The sequence below is a fragment of the Lineus longissimus genome, chromosome 6, assembly GCF_910592395.1.
Source record: "Lineus longissimus chromosome 6, tnLinLong1.2, whole genome shotgun sequence".
Classification (NCBI taxonomy): domain Eukaryota; kingdom Metazoa; phylum Nemertea; class Pilidiophora; order Heteronemertea; family Lineidae; genus Lineus; species Lineus longissimus.
Genome location: NC_088313.1, coordinates 11485752 through 11509869, shown reverse-complemented (window position 1 = coordinate 11509869; position 24118 = coordinate 11485752).

Sequence of the window (24118 nt, the reverse complement as noted above, 5' to 3'; positions counted from 1 at the left end):
TAGGAAGGGGATGGATCAATGAAAAATGACCCTAATGTCACATCTAAAATATTGTTTTACTGCTTTCGAATCACCTTTCCCATATATAGATGTGACCCTGACTGTCAGAAATGATTCAGTCCCGGGTAAATATAGGGCCAAACACGCATATACATGAATAGAGATAGACATTCCAAAAATAATGTACTAATAGAGAAGGAGTACATTGTTGATAGTATTTACTGAACACTATCCTTAATACAAGTATTGTCAATGCAACGTGCTTATTTGGCGCCAATGATGGCATAAACACAAGCTACCTTCAGCTCAGGTTGGCTATAAACGAGCACTACTGCTTAGAGATCTAGGCCATCACACGAACCGCGAGCTCATTTTGAGCTGCTCCTGAATGTTTACCATGCATTTTTGACTATATGTTTGCCCAAAATCACCCCTCCCCAATAAAGATGATGGTGATTTAGGTTTACAGCTGTTAAAGATTCTGCGAACGATTTCTACATGTTGAAGATGCTGACTCTAGAACTCGCATCTAGAATATTGTCCTCGGGTAGGCTAATTATAGAGAAACGCAAATGTACAATTTTATTCAATTTACTTTTCTTAAATCGAAAATGGCGTTTTGCCTTCTTGTGGCGAGTAGGTCACACGGACTCGTCACTTATTTTGCAGTACATGAAAACGAATAGTATTGATAAAATCTTGACAATTTTGACAGAAATACATTGCATTTTGTTTTCCATTTTCGGACGCAAAAAAACTACACACATATTAATCAAATTCATAATAATTAGTAATATTATTTTATATGTTTTTATGGTAGTTTACAGGTAAAATGACAATTGAAGAACGTTATCTATCAACTGTTTCTTGTCGTCTTTATTGAGTTATTTGGCGAAGGGGATGTTTGCTGCCCAAAAAGACGCGATATGAGTTATTTTCGGATTTTTGTGGGTCTTTTTTTTAAAGCACATGAGATCCGCGTCAGCTTTTTATTTCTTCCAACCCGACGGATAAGCTGACATCCAGCGACAGAACCCTAGCGGCAAATCGAATAACTAAAAATATTGTATATCGTGGTCCTTCAAGAGTTATGTTTTTGTCCTTGTCGTTGGCCTTTTTTGTTAGTGGTGTCTACTTTACCGAATATTTGAGGAATACCCTGGCTCAGTAATATGCAATGCACAGTTGGCCATGTGAAAAAACAGGGGCCGGCAGGTAATTGCTGAGTGTATCAAATGCTTGTCCCCGTGCCTTGTTAATTAAAATAAATATTGGCCATTTTGAAAAGTCCTTTTCACAGGCAACGTAAGTTTACCATGACATAAAAGACAAGTTTTAAATCAAATCATCACCAAAAGCATTAAAAATATCATGACCATTGGAAGACATTGACAACTTCAAGTAAATAGCTTGAATAGGCTTGTCTATTGTTACTTTTTTCAATTTATGCCATGGTAAACATATGTTGCCTGTGGAAAGGGCTTTTAGAAATTTTCGAAATTTTTTTTCGCGGGTTTCTATTGTCATAGAGTAAGCAATACATATTAGAAAATGTAAAGTTAAGGGGGGTTGGTGTCGGATGTGGCTAGTTTAATTCGGGGAATGGATCTGGAGGTGCGTTGTTTACCCCACTGGTATGCACTGTGCTTTCCGCCCTGTTTTGTGAGGGATAACATTTGATCGTAAGCCCTACCTACCGGATGAAATCACGGACATAATTATGAAATCAACATCCAACATGAACATGAAAGTCAAGTACATTTTTTAGGCCATGGATGATTACCTCGCCATGGGGTCTGTAATTTATCTGATCATGAAATATGATAATGCAACGTAAATTTCAAGAGTTGATGTTTACCATACAATACACTTGTAAACCCTTTTCACAGGCAACGTAAGTTTACCATGACAGAAAAGAAAATCATCACCAAAAGCAACGATTATAATTCGATTGTGATTGTCTTTCTTGTTTTCTTTTGAATTACTGGTAAACCGTGTACGGACCTATTCCACACCAGCCGTCTTTCTAATAAGAGTCTGTATACCAGAAATCGCTGACCTGCTTTAATTATGGTTTTCATTAAACCTAATGTCTGCAGGCCAGAATCCGCCACAGGGCTCTATTTGGATTTGGATTTCTTTTTCTATTTATTCTCCATTTCATATTTCTTTATGCTGTCCTAGTTACCAGACGGACATGCGTTATTTTGGTTACTTTCTCAATAAACACACATTTGGCTATTCGTTTGTGATGCAGGCAATTCCGATGACTCTTCCAGGTATGACTGCTCGGTAGGTCAGATGGCGTTCTCGGCAAGCTAAGAATTAATTCACAATGACGGATTCTTTTCGTGTTCTTCTGACTTTTATCGTCACGCCCATAAGCTATTATCAGTACTGACATTTATTGCACTCCTGAGCTAGGCCCATATCTTTCGTGATGGTCTCGATTTGATTATTGTTTCTCTGAGCATCGCGATATATCAGATATTACACAAAAACAAGATATGCTATAACAAAACATATGCCTCGACAGTATTGATGACAGTATCGTATGTTAAAAATTCCAAATTCCTAACAGGTGTCGGCCACGACAAACGATTGAATGTGGTGACCCAGTAAATGAGACATAGTCTATTGGGCTATTTACCGGAGATTGAGCCACTGAGTAGAGTAGCATGGTAAATACCAATAATCCTTCTGGGTGCTGACCAATAGAGACGGTGCCAATCAGTTCAGAGACCAATTGAGTCCTCTCTTTTGGTTTAGGCTGGATAGTATACGTGTCGTCCAACGGATCATTTCGGGGACTTACAAGCAAATGAAGCAGATCATTATTAAAGTGAGCTATATCAAATATAGGCACAGTTAGCTAAAAACACAAAATGACTAGTCAATTTGATTTATAGGAGAGCTTCCAACAGGCCGATCTTGTTGTACTCAAACACTCGAGTATCTAAAAAATCAAAATAGGTAGCCCGTGGGCCAGGGCCCTGTATTAGACACTGTGTACATTACGTGTACATTGCTGTACATTGGTTTTGGTAAAAAAAAAAACCTAGTGCCATTCAATCCTCACGAAGTTTTTTTTTATGTGTTTTAAGAAGAACCCTTTTCCAATATCATGATAACATTTTACAACATTCCAATACCAAATGCCTGATAAAAAAATACTTCTGTACAGCATATCCGACAAATCGTCACTTGCGCATTGATCGTCACTCTTAATTCTAAACTGACCAGCAAGACCACATTTTCATATATGTTATCGATAAAGCATATTTCTGTGATTGCCTGAATCTGTACATTTAGAATCAACCACAGATTGAGATATGATACCACTTTGATCCATCGAAACCATGTATTTACCACAACTTGACATGTTGATACATGTATAGTTTTATTTGACTGTGCCACACGCCCGGTCGTGGACGAATACATATCGTGTCCCGTAGCCTGAAGCTCGTGTATGCACAGAAGCACTGAGGCGTATTCGCATTTCTGAGTGTTCTTCATCTGCGATATATTTTGCAACCTGACTAAATCTGTAGGCAAATGCGAAGGTTCGCATTTGCGTAAGAACGAGGATATCTCTCCACCATGGTATTTTTTTCAGTTTACGGAAGCCATTTGGAGAGCTTTGCAATATTTCCGATTTGACTTTGTCAGGCAATTGTATTAGTGATCGGAAATCGAAATATCGAATACGATGATTGGATTTTGACTTGTGTTACCGTATCGATAAACCAGGTGTACCTGGCGTATAAGGGGGCGAACACATCGATGGGATGCCATATTCCCTACTGAGTATATGTACTTGCATCTGCGTTTTTGAGTACGGGTTGAGAGGGGGGGGGGGGGATTATTCGCGACGCCGGGATTGCCGGCCGAAAATGACTGAGTGATCGATAGACCACTAGTGTATAGGCCATGACTCCTGCTTTTATGATTGCTTGACATGTACAAATCCTCAAAGACTGGACATAAGCTCCGCATTAAATCAAGTTTGATCAAAATTGAAGCACCCAGTCCAGAGATAATAGCAAAATAACTGTTTTGTTTACATGTTATGTAACAGCATTGGTTAGGTTTCCAAGTGAAGTCAAACATCAGCCTGATCTCTGTCAGTAAACCTGCCGCCTGATTTCTTACTTTGTCTGTCTTACCTTACCTTATTATAATACTTTGTCTGTCTTACCTTACCTTATTATATACCTTACCTTATTATATATTAACGTTTAAATATTGAATAAATTGATGCATTTGATGCAATTTTCTGTAAAATTTGAAAAATTAATCAAGTTCTATAAATTTGCCTAAAGTGGCTATAAAACCTAAATTGGACCATATTTGTGCGGGTCTATGTTGTTTTTGGCATTGGTTATGTATTCCCACTTCATGAATTAGCTCAAATAGCACTTTCTAGATGTGAGATTTGGCTTCTAAAATAAATATAACCGGTTTTCCAAAAAAAAAGATAAAAAATTAGTTTAATTTATTTTTTTGAATACAATAAACTCATATTTCGTGGGCTAAAGTATGCTTTCATACTTGAACATTGAAACAGTCAATGAAAATCAGACTTCGATCATATATATCAATTTTAAGAGCATCAATTGATATTTGTCCTCCCAAGTAGGACAGTAGCCTTATCTACATCAAAACTTTTGGTGAACCCGCCGCCTGCATGCTCTAACAAGCCAGTTGCTAGCCTGATTCGGTAATCTAGTTGTCAAACACATAAATGGCTATATCTTCAAAATGTATGGAGCAAATTGAATGGGGTTTTCTGTATTGTATAAATTGTTAGGTGCATTTTTAAAATCGTCTTACATCAGGAAATGGCAAAATACCTGGAGGAATGGCCTTTTAACGGGGAGCCTCATAGCGTAGTGATTTACACTGCTGGCTACAACATTGTACGGCCAGCGGTCAATCCCAGGGAGAATCCAGGATAGTATTTCTGGAGGAACCAGCTTTGAAAAAACCCAAAATGCCTCGTTCTTCGCAGTTCCTTGAATGTGACGTATAACCGATGTTCCTGGTATCTGGTGCCATAACCCACAAAGTAAGAAACATGAGTTGATTGCGTGGACACACCCTCTGCGCTAAGTCGGAGTCGGAGGGTTGGCTACAACATGTAGGCCATAAATCACCATAAGGCTAATGTTGGTGAAACCAAAAGACAAACGGGATATGCGTGACACTACAAACTGTGTGTATCTAATTCCTTGTGCCAATTGCGACAAGTCGTAGACCCAGCCAGCACTGAAGAGTAGGCCTTCGACTGGCCCAGGTCTGGCCAAACCCGGCTTTGTGAGTCGGTCCAGGTCTGGGAATCCAGGGCTGACCTAGACCTGATTCCAGCCTAGCCAGGTCTAGCCTGGGTTGGACCAAACTTGTTAGTGCTCATACGGGCCATGATTTGCCCAGGTGCGGCAAGACATGGGTGAGGGGTGGTACGTACCGACGAGCTTCATGAACTTAAACGTGAGAGACGTTGCTTGGAGAGACAGTTCCTGAAATCCAAACTTGAGGTGCATCGGCAAATGTACGGAGCGCAGTGCGTGAAGGTGAAAAATCTGTTGACAGACACACGAAATTCTACTTCCACAACAAAATCGTGGACGGTGGTCGTGACAATAGGTAGATTAACACTGTAGTGAAACATCTTATGGGAGAGTCATCTGAACTTGTCCTCCCACGACACAATTCCTTGCGTGAGCTTGCTGGCCAGTTCAGTGAATTTTTCGCAGAGAAATTGTTGAGATCCGGATTGACATTGGGTCTGGTGGTGATCAAGAACAATACACTGGTATCACCAACGAGACTGTTTCGTCGCGCCTTTCTAGCTTTGAACCTGCAACTGATGATGAGATACGCAAGATAATCTCATCCAGTGCCAGTAAGTACTGTGGGCTTGATCCTCTCCCAACGTGGTTAATGAAAGACTCCATGGATGAATTATTACCTTTGCTTACACACATTGTCAACTCATCGTTGCAGGAAGGTGTTGTACCCGAGCGTCTCAAGATGGCACACATAACCCCTATATTGAAGAAGACGGGACTGGACTAGGAAAATAAAAAGAACTACCGACCTGTGTCAAACATGAGTTTCTTGTCAAAACTGCTCGAGAGGGTTGTTGCTAGCAGGCTTGACAGTTATCTTGGCGCCAACGACCTTCTTGGCAACATCAGAGTGCGTACACAACGTTCCGGTCTACTGAAACGGCACTCATCCGGGTTCAGTCCGACATTCTCAAAGCTATGGATAGGGGTGATAGTGCTGTCTTGGTGATGCTCGATCTTTCGGCAGCTTTTGACACCATCGACCATGCCACCCTCATCAACCGCCTAAGGCAGCGCTATGGCATTGAGGGTACTGCTCTCGATAGGTTTGATTCCTATATACAGGACCGTTATCAATCAGTGGTACTTTCCGGTCAGGCATCTGACAGCAACAAGCTCAAATATGGCGTTCCTCAGGGGTCGGTTCTTGGACCGAAGTTATACACGATGTACACTAAACCCCTGGGTACTCTTATTCAGATGCATGGCCTGGACTACCATATGTACGCTGATGATACACAGCTCTACATTTTCTTCCCCAAAAAAGATCTGGTGATTCAAAACAAAGCTGTCCACAACCTCGAGACATGCCTTAAAGCCATCAGCAATTGGATGAGCTCAAACTTCCTAAAACAAAACGGTGATAAGACAGAAGTGATGCTGTTCACCCTGCGTGGAGGCCAGGCCATTGATCACATCTCAGTTTCTGTTGATTGTTGCAGCACTGAACCGAGCACAGCTGTTCGCAACCTGGGAGTTATCTTTGACCAGCACCTCACCATGGAGAGGCAGGTGATCTCTGTTGCTCGTTCCTGCTTCTTCCACCTCCGGAACATTGGTAGATTGAGGAGTTATTTGCCTGCCGATGCAACCAAGTCACTTGTCAATGGTCTGGTAACATCTAGACTCGACAACTGCAATGCTCTTCTTGATGGTGTCTCAGGTCAACTGGTGCAATCCCTACGGAAAGTTCAAAACGCCTCGGCACGTTTGATCACTCGTACTAAAAAGTCTGACCACATAACACCTGTACTGATCGACCTACATTGGTTGCCCGTGAAGTTTAGGATCCGGTACAAAGTTCTGATCCATACCTTTCGAGCCCTTCATTCCACAGCCCGGCCTCCTTTCATCTCGGAGTTGGTTTCCTTCCGCAGGTCTGGCAGAGCACTCCGCTCTGCGGGGGAGTATAAAGGTCCCCCGCCATAGGACGGTCTGTGGAGGGAGATCTTTTGGGGCTTCGGCCCCAAGGCTGTGGAATGAACTTCCTCTGTCCATCCGATCGACAGCTGACCTGGGCATCTTCAAGAAGGCATTGAAAACCTATCTTTTTAAATTAGCCTATTTTTAAATCCGTTTTTAATCATGTGGTCCTAAATTGTTTTATTGTTTTATTGCTGTATTTTAGTACCTTGAGCACATTGTTTCTTAGATTGTAAGGTGCCTTTGAGCAATTTGTTGATAAAGGCACCTAAAATTATGTTTTAATAAATAATAATAATATGCCAGGTGAGGACCGAGGCTGGTCCAGAGAAAGTATGCCATCACGACCAAGTTGTGTTCCCAGGACCAGGGTTGGGCCAGAGTCTCCGAAATGGTGTGGTGCCGAAAGAAAATCTGCCTGTATCTTAAACAAGTAGGTTATACAAAACATGACGCATTTTTCTTTCTATGGCATGTATATGTATTTCTTTTAAAAACAAACTGGTGAATTCCCAGTGCATTTTTTTTAAAAACGTTCTTGCAAATGCAGGTCACGATGCCAAGCCAGGTCTGGGCCAGACCTGGGAAGCCATGGTTAAGCCACCCCTAAGATAGCTATTATTTCATCTTCTATATGAACAAGACCTATTTGTTCATTTTAGAGTAAAACACAGACCACTTTAGCACCCGGGCCTCGAACTGGCTAGGCAGGGCCAAGCCTAGCCAGTGCCAGTGCCAGCCAGACCTGAGCCGGGGGTCTTGTGTTTGCTGGGTATCGGGGAGACAGGCAGAAAGTTCTCGGTGAGGCTGAAAGAACACCAGAATGACGTAGAGACTATAAAATATCGTAAATATACTCGGGCCAATAGCATATCGTCTTTGAGTGAGCTCAACAAATCGGCCATCACAGATCATGTAGTCAAGGACAATCAAAACATCGATTGGAACAAAGCAGAGTGGTGGAGAGAGAGCCAACACGATTACGAGATGGGTGAAGGAGGCGAATTGGATTCGTAAAACTACCGAAATGAATCGAAACGAAGGGGGCTACAGACTAAGTCACGTGTGGGATCAGAGTCTGTCTGCTACGACATCTAGCGGCCAAACTAACCTCTGAAGAATGGTGTAGCCGTTTGAAACGTCAAGTTGACGAATAAATTTGGACAATTGTTTCTGCCCAATCAAGCTCAGAATCCCAACAGGATCTGGTTTTATGCTGCACAAAGCATATGGCCAGTTGCAGTGCATTTCGTTACTCGCCAATAGCTAGTCAATTTTTGGCAGCACTGCCCAGCTGGATGCTCGGGATTTGGCTACAATCTCCATTACGAAGCGGGATATTGCGTTATAACGGGACGTCGGGACTGGTGTTTCTGTTCCAAGGCTGCTTTAGTTTACGAGTAGAAATATCAATCAAGACACAATAGCCTGAGGTTGAAGATCTATAAAAGAAGAACTCCGCCGACTTAGCCGTGACGCACTTCCGCACCCGCACCCCTGATGCAACAACATCTCTCCAAGGCTAATCATCATTATTCGCGCTCTTTCAACGCAAAACCAGGGTCGCGCAGTTTGCAATGAACAGAATTTTGCCAACCGGAAACTGTGTATGGCCACAATCGCGTCTACCCTCCCGTTTGTTTATTCTTCATTTACGAGAAAATAACTCAAAAATGTTCAGTAAAAGTCAAAACATCATCGCGTGTATGCATATTCTCTTTACATCGTAATTGCAGTGATCATGGCGATTGTGCTGGCTCCCACACAACTCACACACTCGCACATCTAGGCGTACCTTTTTTATAGAATTTATAGTAATAGAGAAAGAAACACATTCTTTTACAGCCTGTCAGTGCGCAATTAGATAAGGCTGTACATGGCAGGGTATGTTCCTCGTCTCAATACGTAATCCTCTAACATTGTGTCTAACACGCATGCAGAGATGTCGTTCAGGTATAAGCATGATCAGCGTTTTAAAGCTTGATTGTTATTTTCAATTTAATTTCAAAGTATAAAAGGTTGTCAAACGACTGGACCGAACCCCAATCAACTCCATTCCAATCAACACATTTTCAGTATACCGTATAGCACGTTCAGCCGTGCATCCTTAATCAAGTAAAGGAACTGTTACAAAAATTGGCTCCTAAGAATCCAAGTGAGACTCATTACAGTCTTTGAAGTTTTGTCACGTAGTTGAAAGAAGTAGCCTAGTACGCCAAGTTATATAATTAGCTCATCGACAAATTCTTGTTTTTTATTGTGTATATTACGGAGGAGAAAAATTCTTGGTTCTGCTGATTTTAGTAGCTCATTCTAATTGAAATATTTTTTACGGTTCAATTAAACAGCGAATCTTCATTTTGTTAGCACAGTGGCCGCTGTTAGAGTTTATTACACTACATCAGCTTTTTAGGCGGAGGGGGAGAGCCTTCAATGCCTTTCCTGCTCCTCGATCAGTCATTATCAGAGCAATGTTCTTCATTATCAAGTTATACGCAATTTCTGAATGTAACCTTATTGCAGGTCCTCTTGTCCACATTTTCTACAGTCCGAATCCAGCTAACAGATTTGAGCCAGTCTTTCATTAAAACAGGAAATGAAATGATCTATTTCCACCGCCCGAGAAATTTTTTTAAAAAGAAGCTAAATCGTTGGTCGTGCGAAATCACCTTCAAAGAAGTTGGCGGCATTTTACAGCAATATGTTTGTTCTCCTTCTGGTTCACCAAACCTATTTTTCTGAACGTGTTTGATGCTGTTCGAATTTTGTTTCAGTTCTTAGCTGATAGAAAAACGCTTTATTCGTTATTTTCAGTACGCGCAAATCCCGGCGCGAAATACCTTTCCCGCCACGTGAGTGCACGCCGAGATCCGAGTTTACGTCACCCCGCTATTACGACGCAGGTCATTTCAATTATCGTCGCAGTAGTGGGGTTATCAAGCGCCATCACCGTGACGTCGGAATAATTGATATCAGCACCAAAACGTCACAGGGTAGATCCATGGCTCCAGGAAGTGCCTTACTATTGCATCCTTCCACATTGAAAGGATCGATGCATGGAGAGCTAACTTGGGCCGGGTCAAATCGGAGTCAACACCGGAAAGGCATTATAATTCAGTCAGATTCTGAATTTTCCTTTTTTTGTGCAATTTGTTGATGAAAACTACTTATGTAGAATAGGAGATGACTGGGCAGCCGACAGCTGGGTAATATTGCCCTTCAATAATGCCAATGGTCCTCTAATGCCATTTAAGGCCCGTCCCGAAATTGCATGACTTCAGGATGTTCTCTCAATTACAAATGACATGCATTTCAAAGAGCGTTTTGAAGGTGACCAATCCGGGCTTTACACCACTCGAAAAACCGTGATATCATCTTCCTACAGGAACTCAACTCATTTATTTATTGAATAAAGGTCAGTAATTAACACAGGTTCTGCTCCAAGCACTTGAGGTCACCCCAAACTGAAATATTCAAGCAAACCCCCCCAAATCACAAAAACTGCGCATTTTAAAAATTTCCTTACACTGTAAAAAAATTCCCGTTAATTTTACGGTAAAACAACCGCAGCTGGGCTGCCAAGAAAAAGTCTGTAAAGTCTGTACTGTCCGTGTTCACTGGTATTTAATAGCAAAATTAATGATAAATAAATAGAAATGGTAATTATTTTGCCACACGTTATTTCACCAGAGACTTGGCGGAGGAGTAACCGTTGGTCTCATGGACAGGATTTTATTTAACTCCAAAAAGTGGTTAGCCCACCCAAAAAACTGATTAGGAATTACCTATTAACAATACAACATAAGGATATGTTTACATATGACTTTTTTAACTTTGATGTTTATGTTACCCCTAATAGTTTTTTCACTCTAAAAGAATTTAACATAACTTCTGGGTTAATAAGTTTGAAAAATAGTAAGGACTGTCTAAGACTGATTGATAATCTACTATCATTTTAACAGAATCAATTTAACCTGGCTGTATGGTTTGCAACAACTGGTTGTGGAATTTCAATTAGAGACCATTTAAACCACAGTGATCCAATGATAAGATCATTTTACAGATTTCATGCTTCCTGGAGTGTATTGGATACGACCCGACGATAACAGATCCAGGTTATTACATAAATAATTCGAAAATTAATTTCTTTATGAAGCAAGTTCATGAGAACAGAATGCCTCCAATGTTTAAACGGAAACCACGTCGAACATACCAACAGTTTATGACTCTGAAGTCATCAGGTTTCTCAAATCCAGGGATAGAGAGATTGAATGACTCTATCAGGACATATGTTTACTCTCTTTTTGGATCACATGGAGAAACTAGAACACCGATAGTTGGAATACCCGGTACAGAATTAGATGCTCAGAGGCAGTTCAACAAGCAGCTAAAGGATTCAATTGATAAACATGTGGATATTCCGACCTCAATTCTAAGGTACCAGAATGCCGTTACCACAACAAATACAAGATTAGGCTATGTAATAGGACCTGGTCTGTACATCAAGGGTCAGACATGGTTCTAAATGTAGGTAAGATAGATAACTACAATAATAACATATTGATAGCTTCAAGTAATGCTAAACCTGGTATTAACGATATCAATAAAAAGTAGATAGTAGCACCACCACTAATGGAAGGAGATAGTGTTAAGAAAACAAAGGTTAAGACTAATGTTGAGAAAGTTAAGGATCATCATGTTACTACCACTGTATGAGCTAACAGACATAATGATACAAGAACTAGTACTATTGTTCCTATTAAGGACATTGTTACTCCTTTCACTATCAAAAATGACTATGAAACTCATAATACAATTAAGTTCATATTGTAAGCAGTGGCTGGGGCACTTATTTTCTTATGAATACATACTTTCTTATTAGATAACTTCTTATAAGATTATTTCTTATTAGAACATTTCTTATAAGATAATTTCTTATTAGAAAATTTCTTATGAGATAATTTCTTATTGGATAATTCTTATTAGATAATTTCTTATTACATAATTTCAGAAATAATAAATATGCCTGAGGTAGGTGAAGAGTTTGAAATGGGGGAAATGGATGGTTTTAGACCAACTGATATTAGTGACGAAAGTTATGATACTTGTTTAAATAGACTTCGGGATGATACTATTGATACAAGCTACAATACTAATCCAGGTGTTGAAAGAAATTTAGCTAACCAGAAAGAGTAAGAGGTATTACAAAAGAACTTGTGATAAAAGAATCAATTTACACAGATATTGAGACTAAACTCGAAGATGCATTGAAAAGAACAACAACATGGAAATATGATAATAATAAACCACATATTTACGTTGAAAATGACAAACATTATTATTTACTTGAAGGTAATGAACTCTCTGATTTTACTGAAAAACAAAAAGAACAAATAGAAAAAAGAACACCAAAATCACTAAAAGGTAAACAATTGGCATTTCCTTTAATCTCCGATGATGGAAGTATCTTTGCTGAAAGTACATTAAAAGCATATTTTGGTACAAAAATGATTAACAAGATTAAATGAATGATTGAAGCACCTTCAATACCATATGTTCTAGGTGAAACAACAGTGCCTATGGAAGGTAAAAGAAGTGTAAGACAATCTCAGTTAGTATCAAGTGAAACAGAGACAGTAATCGATGAGGTCATTAAATCACCCAAACCAATAGATAGGTTGATTGACGCAACTGATGATGAACTTAAAGAATTAGGTTTCACAGAATATGCATTTAGGGAACTTAGTGGATTGAAAAAGGCTGGTGATAATTTAGCTGAAGTAAAAATGCAAAAGGATATGCAGATAATGGAACTAAACGAACAGCTTGATAACCTAGCAAGAGACTTTACAAACTCTGTAGAAGAAGATGTTGGAGAAAAAGAAGAGTTAAATAAAACAATAGAAGGGCGAAAAGACAAATTGTATAAGGAAAAGGCAAAGGTGTTTGAGTTAGACAATGAAAGTGAGTCATAAATTGAAAAGGCTAAACGTTTAATAAAAGATGCATTTATTAAAACAGATTCAACTATTTCACTAAAGGATAGAATTAAGTTACTTTTTAAGACGTATGGAGTAACCATTGGTGCCATAGTAACAGCTGTAGTTATGTGCTTCACAACTCTAGGTTTTACTGTCAGTAGTACTCTGAATGCTGTCCCTAAACCTACACCACCAGGACCAGAACCAGGTCCTGAACCAGGACCTTAACAAGGACCAGAACCAAAACCGTCAATACCAGATAAAGTAAAAGAAGGTCTGAAGAAGTTTGGTGATTGGCTTAAGGAACTGGCTAAGAAAGCAGTTGCTGCCTTACCTGGAATAATTGGGTCTCATTCCTATTGAAATCAGTGGCTAGTGTTGTTGGTTTTCTGGCTGAACAAAAAAGCATTGTACGTTAGAATGCCGGCATTGAGAGAGAATACATTCGTTGTACCAAAATATCTTTATCTGTCTGCTGATGTCACCATTTCCGGTGATTCAAAGAAAAGTGTGGTTGATAACCTCGGTAGAAACTTGATCTCCAAGATGGTAATTAAGTGGGGAACAGAACAGATATTTGACCTAAACGAATACAGTCATTATTCTACATTCAAGGACCTGTGGTTAACAGAAGAGGAAAGAAACGATAGGGTGTTTCAAAGTATTCAATCAGGCAATATAAGGAAGTTAAGATCTGGTGTATCTGAAGCTAAAGTCACTGGTGAAACTAGTGATGAAAAGACACTTAAGAAAGTGTTCGGTACTAAATACAAGATACAATTAGATCTTTAACTATTCTACAACCATGCTCCATTTTACAAGTTTCCAATTTCCGTGGATGTGATTATTGAGATTACATTAGCACCGAATGAGGAAATAATAGTAACAGACGCCACTGTAGCTATAAACTACAAACTTGAAAATATCTGTTTTGAGTATGACACAGTAACTAAAAAGATTATTGCAAGTCAACTAAGTATCAGGTACAACTCTGGCTTCTAAATCTTTTACAATTGGGTAGACCATTTCAAGACAGTCAATGATACTTCACATGAAACATTAATAAACGAGAACATTAATTTTCCAAGGATGTCAATTAAAGGCATATTTCTTCTATGCGTGTCTGATTATGCCGATGGATCTAGAGTTTCTGAGATGTTCGAAAACCCAAATATCACGAAAGTACAGATTACAATAGAGGGTATTTCTAATCAAGTGTTCCTCGAAGAAATGAGAATGTTGGATCAATGGGATGAGATCAAGAAACACTTCATGCCTGAGGATTTGAAGAAAACTAATGACTCTTACATGACAATGGAGAAGTATTATCTCGAACTCGAATCACTACGGGTTGTGGTTGGACTTGAGAACCACAGAGGACAATCGTCTCCATAGTTCAGGTAAGAAGCTTCAAAACACAAAGGATGGAATACAGTTATCGATAACAAAAGAAAAGGAAATGGACCATACAAAATGCACATATTCGCGGTTTCTGAAGCTCAGGTAAACATCAGTAACTATCAAATTGCTTCTTTGCAGCATTAGAGCTACGCTCTTAGCAACAAAGTTGTATTGATAATAGATATTTTTTCAATTACTTAGTGATTTTCCATCTTAATAAATGGATAAAGATCAACCAATTAAGCCAACTGTAGTCAATGGACTGTATTTAGGTGTATTAATAACAACCGGAATGACTTTTTACTCTTACTTACTAAGGAGGATTTAAAAACTCAGCATTGGTTCCCCTAGTCATCCTAGCATAGAAGAGATACTTCAACTTTTTATTTCTTAGTATTTTTACAGTAGGATACCTTATGGACAAGGGTATCATACCCAAAGCAATAAATACTTAATTATGTTAGTTAATTGAATGAAAACTGTGTTAAACATTGATTCTAGAGTATACCCGGAACAGAGTTCAAGTGATTTAGTTATCAATCTTAACAAAGAAATTCAGAATGCATCTAGTATTAGTTTAACTTATGCAGGAATACCTTGTGTCTTTCCAAGGAGGATACCGCGGTGACGTCACGGCTTTTCCAAGATGGCGTTATATATTGTAAACAAACTCGATCCACGGCCAAGGGAAAATCAAGTCATCAAAGTTAGATTTTTCGCATCAAATCAGAGTTATTAGTACTTTTCTGCTATGAAATAAGTCTTTAGACAATAGGTTAACATTTGAATAATGAAAAATGCTGTTTTGATGGGGAAAAATAGGGTTTTTAATGTTGTATAGTAATTGTAAAACCTTTCTCATGAGTAGCACTGTAATGTGTAATTCTTTGAATTAAGTGTGCGGGATTATTGGAATTGGGTTTAGATAAGATACCGGTGGATAATCGTGGAAAATTCCCACGGTCTACTTTTAATCCTCCATTCTCCCCAGCGTGATCAATTAAGTGATTAATTACGTCAGCATTGATGCGGCTCCTCATTGGATGGAGACGCATCAACGTTGCCCCCTGATTGGTGCAGACAAAGCTGCGCATGGATACAAAACAGCTGTCCGCACGCTCTCGGCAGAAGAGAGAGAGAGAGAGATAGAGAGAGTCCCGAGTATGTCTAATCACGTGCACGAATCGTCATCCCGACGAACTATTTTATCAATTATGACTTTGGTGTGTATAATTTTGTGAAGCAGTGTTAGAATAAAGGATCCGGACGTTAGAAAGCAAATTCAGCTTCTTACTTTTATAACCTGTGGAAATACGACATTAAAACCAAATAGCCGGACACCGATCTTCCAAAATTAGCGATGGTTTCAAAACAGTCTCCCAGATATGGGGCAATCTCTTCATTATCATTATGGGATTTGGAGGTATGTTTACAGATTTTACAAGTTCGAGACCTGTTGGACCTAAAACTCGCATAGATCCCCTCTATTTTTCGAGTTAGCGCCCCTGTAAGATCATGCATTTTCGGACACTAGAACGAAATCTTCCTGCGGATATCGCGGTTTCGGTGATGATTTAAGGAGAAATTGTCTGTTCTTAGAGTTGAATGGGACAGAAATGAGTTCATACTTCATGAATACATGAATATATTTTGATATGGGCGGGCTTCTAAGTCAAAACAATAACAAACTCAACTGCATCTCTACCGTGTATCGCGTATGCATTGCCTAGCGTATTTCGTAGTGTATTTTAGCAGAGACATTATTTCCGCACTTTGGCCAGACCAAACGTCTTTTTTTTCGTGGAAGTTAATCTGCTCTGTAAGTTTTATTTTACACAGGAAGAATCCATACCAGGTATTGCAATATTTCATGTCTATTGGTGTTTTTGTGTACAGTAGCGCACCAGACAATGAGACGTGGTGATGTGTTCAGTGCTGGTGCTGTCAGCAGACTGAATCTAATTGGCCATAGCGATCAGTAATATGGGATGTGATCACGTGATGTGACGTCACCATGGTATCCTCCTTGGTGTCTTTCACAACATAAGTGAAGCTAGGAAGAATAACAAAATCAAGTAAAGGGATAAATGCATGACACTAATTACAATACCTGATGGTCTTTATGACCTAGCAAAATTTTAAAAAGCATTTTCATATCAATTGAAAGAAAACGTCTTAAGTAGAAATGCTGTTAGATTTGATTTAGAAGAACCCACTGGTAAGACTATCGTACACTTACTTCAGAGAAGAAATGAGAATCGATATAAAAATTATGTTTATGGATAAAAGCAATGAGCTGTTAGAAAGAATGTAGAAAGAATGTAGTTGACTTCGTTTACCTTGAAATGAAGAGAGAGAACCAGGCTCCTATTGATTTTAATAATACTGACGCTGCACTTACTCTTTACAGTCACTTACACTCTGAGAATTAAGTATCACTAGCTAAGAAACATCAATTAAATGAATATTACAAACCTAGTGATGAAATGAATAAATATGAGTACCTATGGATTGTCCTAGGTATGACTGCTGTAGGCATAGTGGTCTACTACTTTTTTGTTAGAAAGAGGAAGAGAGAGTAAACCCGAATGGATGTTGCAACCTGATGATTAATTTTGAGCCCCTTTTAACTTTAAGTTCTTCTATGTAATACTGTCTTTTGGTCTTAGGAATAACACTGTTTTCTTCTAAGACATCTTTCATGGCTGATTCATCCTTGTTAAAAAACAGGACTAAGAGTCTGATGTTTTCTCTGAAGTCCTTAACGACTGAATTGTACTTTTGAACTAGTAACCAAACAGTCAGCTTGTAGTGCCTACCGAAAAAGGAAATATTATATAACTCAGACACCTTCTTCTTTGTGTCTCTCAAATTAGCACAGTCATCAATTAAAAATAATGTGTCTCCCCCTGCGAAGGTTAGAGTAGCAAATTTAAGCACAAGGTCCAAATTACTGGCCACTGCTTCAGGATTAATTGTGTAGACGTGGTTGTCTTGATAAATCCATTTCCTTTCATATGTCTTATTATTGAAATATGTTGGACAGAAAATGACTATGCTCTGGAACTTGTTGGACTCCTTTTCTAAGAGGTCAAGGACATACTGTATCTTACCACAATTGGTGACACCAGAGATGAGCATGTTATGTGGCTCGTGAATAAATACATCACCCATTTAATTGAATGCAAATCAAAGCAATAAAAATCAAAGCAATGAACAGTGTCTATGGGATTTGTACTACAACTCCGAGAGTCCAGTGGCTTACAGTTCTTTGAGTAAAATGTGGAAACAGGTCAAGGAAAACGTATTAAGTAAAAAGAAGTGAAAACATTTCTAGACACACTACCAACACACTAACTACATAAACCGGCTATTAAGAAATTCACCTTCAGAAAGACAATGATATCTTACATCGATCAACAGTGGCAAGCTAAGGTAACCTTTGTAGCCAAAGTTCCGACATGATCTACAGCTACCTCTATTTCCATATTTAGCGAAGTCACCATCATCATAAAGAGCAAAGCTCGCTTCGTCAAGAGATCAAAGTTCGATTACATTATTAGTTAGAAGGAATGTGAGGAAGCATCTTTTGAGTACTACTTATCAAAGGAATTAAAAATAAAATCCATTACTTTAAAGACAATAAAGTTTTACAACTCGTGCTGGACATTGGATTTCCTACCACCTAGTGTCACCTTAATAAGTGTGGTAATAGAGACAGTCATAAAATAAGGGTAGGTTTAAACCTTATTTCTAAAGGAGATTTAACTGATAACTCATCATTATTTAATCTAGGTTGTTCAGACAGTTTGTTCTCACGGTGGTTAGAGTACCAGAGGAGTCTATCTTCAAAAGGACAATGTCCCGAGAACAAAGTTCGAATAATTGAAGAAGAGTTAGATCATGTTTTACCAATAAGGGAATTCAAAGATTACCCTGAACTGTGTTTCGTTTGGTTTAACATGGGACCCATAGATAAGACAGAAAACAGACAGAAATGTGCTACAGTAGACTGGAGTATTTTTAAAGAACTCTGGACAGATTAATTAATTTCATGAACAAAATGATGAATGAACACTGGTTTGTCTATCGAGATCAAAATGTGTTGGACAGATTGGAAAAGAGTAACAGATTGGAAACGAGTCATTTACCATTATTTTAATGGTTACATGTACATTAAATTTGAAAATGCTTCTCTACTTAATCAGATAAGAATTTTAAACAAGGGAATGTATCTAAATGGCATAAACATTAAAACTGTTAATTCAATGGTTGAAAAATAAGTAATAGAATTCAAGATAATTTATGTACACCAGTAGACCTAGAAAGAGCCTTTAGAGCTAAGCGAGCTTCAGGACTTAACTTTTACTCTAATTAAATGAACCGAACTAGGGGATACACCAAACGACCAAAGAATTGGAAAAATAGATTAGAACAGTTCTACAAAGAGCTAGAGGAACTAGAAAAGAAAGATGAGTTATCAAATAATAAACCAGTAATAGCACCTATTGTTGATATCAAACCCATTGTGATTAAGTCACCTGTTGTGGTGAAGCCACCTGTTGTCCCTGTGGTGATTAAACATTTATGAAATACAAGAAAGCTTTTGATGTGATTACTGGGGTTAGCCATGCCCTAAATTTCACAAATGAGGCTACTGGCTCTGCTGGTATTTCAGCAGTAGCAGGAGTCATCACTACTCCAATATGTTTTGCTTTGGGTGGTGTGACAATAGCAAGTGCCATTATTTCATCACTATTTAGTTTTCAGAAGAAGGCCATATTTAGGAAAAGTGAAAAGCATGAGAAGATAGGTATGTTGGCCATTTCCAAACTAAACACTATCAATGATTTAGTTAGCAAAGCATTAACAGATTCGTTCATATCTACAGAGGAATTCAGTTTAATTCTAAAGGAGAAGGAGACATACATTACAATGAAGAATGACATTAGAAAGAAACAATGGGAGGCTAGTTCTGATGCCAGTTTTGACCTAGAAACCTTTAAGAAGACTTTTTTAGAGGAAGGGAAAAAACTAGCACAGACGGAGATGTTAGAGAAATTGAAAAGCAAGTAATACGTCATCATTATTTTAATGTACAACAAACATTGCCTTCAGCGCCACCTTATTCACTTTAATAATAAAAAAATAAGTAAATGAATACTATTGAAATGATGTACAAATTCATTCCTTTAATAGAGCATTTTAGTTTATAAAGACATGATTTTTGCCTTGAAGACCTGGAGTTAATTGGGTGTAACCTCTTATGTTGTAATCCATTACAACACATGGGTTATGTACGTCTTAGGGACCTAAAAAATATCTCTCATTATTTGATGACTCATAATACTCCTACTCATGTTACTCATGATACTCATACTCCTGATACAGCAGTACAACCACTTATGAAACAGTGTGACATAAGTACAGAATCTAAGGTTGGATTATGTCGTAATTGTAAGATATGGACATTGTATGAGTACGCTAAAATCTTGAACCCATCAAGGTATACAACTAAAACTATTAAGTACAGGTTTTGTACCTATTGTAATGCTGTTGCTTATGATGATGACTTCAATAGTCTAGAGATTAGTATTGAGAATAAAACACGATACTTTGACACCATACTTAAGAGGCTTGGACAGAAACGTCTATCAGAAACAGTAGTAAATTACCTAAAAGAGTACATTTAGTACGATTTACAAGGATACTTCTCTGGTCCTAGAAAATGGCTTAGTAAGGAAAGGTATGAAAAGACAGTTCAGTGATCACTAAAAAAGGTATCAATACTCTACCTTCTAAGTTAGTTTAGATATTGAGTCAATGGTATTTCAGTTTCACTGCGGAGAGTATGATTGGTATTTAGAGACAGAATTCATTAACCGTGCTATTGGTAATATACATTTAACTGATGAGAACTTTACTGATCTAAGGTTAGTTTTCTTTGCTTTCCTAAGATACCTGCATTACTGTGGGGTTAAGGTCTCAATTAACTACCAGCTGTTCTTACATCATGCCTTTAAAAAGACGGATATTGATTATGTTGTACTTAACCCTTATTTAACATCAAAGGATAGAATTAATGATTTGAACGATTTATTGTATGATTTCATTAAAATTATTTTCTTCCAGAATTACAGGTCAGATAAGGAAGATGACGATAACTTATCTCTAGCTAGTGAATCCATACTTGCTGCTATGGCAGAAAAAGACAAAGAGTTACCATTCATGAGTAGAACTTATACTATTCCATGTAACATAGAATGCCAGACACATCTTAGAACTTTACTGTTAACATAATACTAAAAAGTTAAAAACTTAAAAGAATAAGTAACATTAATTTTCTCTGCAAATAAATGGAATCTAGTGTTATTGAGCAACAGATGAAACAGACTCTACCAGACAAAGATGTCTGCCAGACTTAACGATTCTTTAGGTAAGACAATACTTAAGGCTTACACTGAATTAACCATGACCTTAGAAACGATTACCTAGTAATGAATGAGTTGACCATCATCATCAGTTATTTCAAATTTGATATGATTAGTACGTTTGTTTAAACTTCTTTAGTACAGTGATGTTCGTACCTTTGAAGCTTAATCTGATCACTATCATCTACAGGTATGATACAGAAAACATCTGAAGGTCTATCATTTAAGAGTATTTTTTCTAGTATCAACCAGATTTGATCTTAAAACAAGTTTTGTTGGATAAAATGAGGTTTGATGGAGTAGTATTTTCCTTTCTTTTTAAACTTCTCTTGGCTGAAACCAAACCACTTGTTAACCACTTTTATTATGCATTTTCTAACCTCTGTTTTAGTCTTTTTTGTCGTTTTAAATATATCAGCCTGTATCCTTTCAATCTTAGTTTCTATAGGTTCTTCTTTATCAATTGTTTCTTCCAATGAGAAATATTTATCCTCTGTAAGTTCAATTATCATGTAATTTGTGTTATCACAGTTAATATTAACATGGTCAATTCCAGCTTATTTTATTTTATCTTGCCATTCGACACAAAACTCACTTAAACTAAAATGATATGTGTATGGAAATCTGGATTCACTAATATTTTCTCCTGTGTTTGTGGTTGTTGTGGTTGTTGTTGTGGTAGGGGTTGCCGGAACAATAGGACCTTTCCAACAAAGCTCCGGGATTCTATCCCGAACATCAGGTTTATCAGAATCAAGATATTTATCACCAAGAGAACGAAATAACCATATTAAATCAAAGCATTCCTTATCATAAATTTGGGTATCAACTGTTTTATTTAAAAATAAATCGGTTAGGATTGTGAAAAATGTGACACTAGGTGGTAGGAAATCCAATGTCCACCACGAGTTGTAAAATTTTATTGTCTTTAAAGTGATGGATTTTATTTTTAATTCCTTTGATAAGTAGTACTCAAAAGATGCTTCCTCACATTCCTTCTCACTAATAATGTAATCGAGATTTGATCTCTTGACGAAGTGAGCTTTGCTCTTTATGATGAAGTCATAGTCGTAATCCATTTATTTGATTAACATTTAAAAAATTAAAAATACTTAACTCTAATCTACATACCAAAATGTAATGTAATTATCCCCTTCTCTAGTATGAATCTCTCGTCATCAAAAGGACTAAGACTTTCGTTATTTAATTCTTCTTAATAAATCTGGTGTTTATCTGATATCAAGTGTCTTATCTTATGATTAGATGACTTACTATTCTCTAGACAGTCAACATAATCATTGAATGCAATATCTCTTCACTACATCTTTCCAATACCCTTTAATTTCTTAGTATCTGAATAAGAATCAGATTCTGTTTCTTTGATCGAGTCTTCGAGCTTCGCTCCTGACACTTTGTCATGTTACCTTGAAGAAGTCATAGTCTGTAAGCATACATCTTAAGTGCAATAAATTCAGTCATCTTTTCTCCTCCTAGCTCATCCTAAAAATAACCTGGCACCTTCTTCTTGTTAGTGTCATAGAGAGGATGATCCTTAGGATAGTTACTGAAGTCAAAGTGGTCCTTTAACCCTTTGAGGTCTTCAATTAAATCAACAGTATTAATTTTCAGAACAAAGGAATCTGTAACAAGATACAGTAGTTCCAGGTTCTTCTCACCAAAATATGGTTGAAAAACCTCATAGTAGAATTCATACATCAGTAATTTTTTCTAATTCAAAGACTGTAGCTCCTATGTAGATTGGTTTGTTAAATTTCATTGTGGTTTTCCTCATGCTAATAGCAGCAGCATTATGTTCGTCAAGTATGCATATTGATGAAAACCTGGGATTTGCCATTACACTCCTGGCTCTTTCACCTTCTGTTACCAACTCAATCTCCATCCTGTTCCTTATGTTCTCACAGGTCTTCGTGATCATCGGCCTTAGCATGTCTTGTTACCATAACACCTGAAATACCACCTCTTATTGCCTTTTCAAAAGTAAGTAACATGTTGCTATCTGTTAGAAGTTCTAGGTTTATTCCTGTGTATTTCAAACCAGCTTGCCATGTAAGACCTGGTGCCAAGTAACAGTGACATGGATCTATCTGAACGTACACGTAGTATAAATTTACTTCCCTGAACTTTTCAAATAAATCTGCCAGAAGCAGAACATCAGTTTTGAGGGAAAGGTCAATAAACTCTCGATGATTTCTTATGTTAAAATTATCCCATATGGCTTTAGCTTCATCATAGGAAGAATCAGGTGCCATTTCATTCTTTAATTCATCAAAGAACATAGACTTATCTAGGTGTTACATTGTAGCTTTCATGTGACGTGTAAAAGGAATAACGAACTGATCCTTACTTCCCTCAATAGTTTAAAGTCTGTAGTATCAGGAAACAAGTGTCTCGTAATTTTGAAGTCATCGTCTACCATTGTTTTGTTATGTTATCTTAACTGGACTGTAGGAATCTGTTTGAGTCTAAGAATCTAAAGCACCCGAACTGAAATGAATTGTATTGTTCTGCTGTTTTGGCAAGTAATTTAAGTGTCTTATGTTGAGGTAATTTAGTCATTAAATCTTTAATGAATAGGTGAGAATCATAATTACTTAGATTGAGAAAAAACACTGGAACGAACATGGCTTTCTTTTCATTCAGATTATTGCAAGAGCTGTGAGCAGAAGCTCTAAAACTACCACTGTAGTGATCATGGTCCTCGACCTTATCATACCCTAAAAACTCATTGCATCAAAAAGTAGTAACAGGCTGTTTCTTTGTGATATCTCTTAAAATCTTCATTTGTCATTGTTAGAGGAAAGTTACTGTTTAATAAATAAGAGAATTGTTCTTCCATTTTGATTTGCGAATTACAGAACACATCTACAGCATTTAGAACCTCTATGACTTAAATACTGATTATTGTACATATATTGATAATCAGAGTTAACATAAACTCCAACTGCTGATGCGTTCTGTTTAAAAAGTTTCTTAATAGTACTCTCTACTGATACTACAGGTATGTTTATTG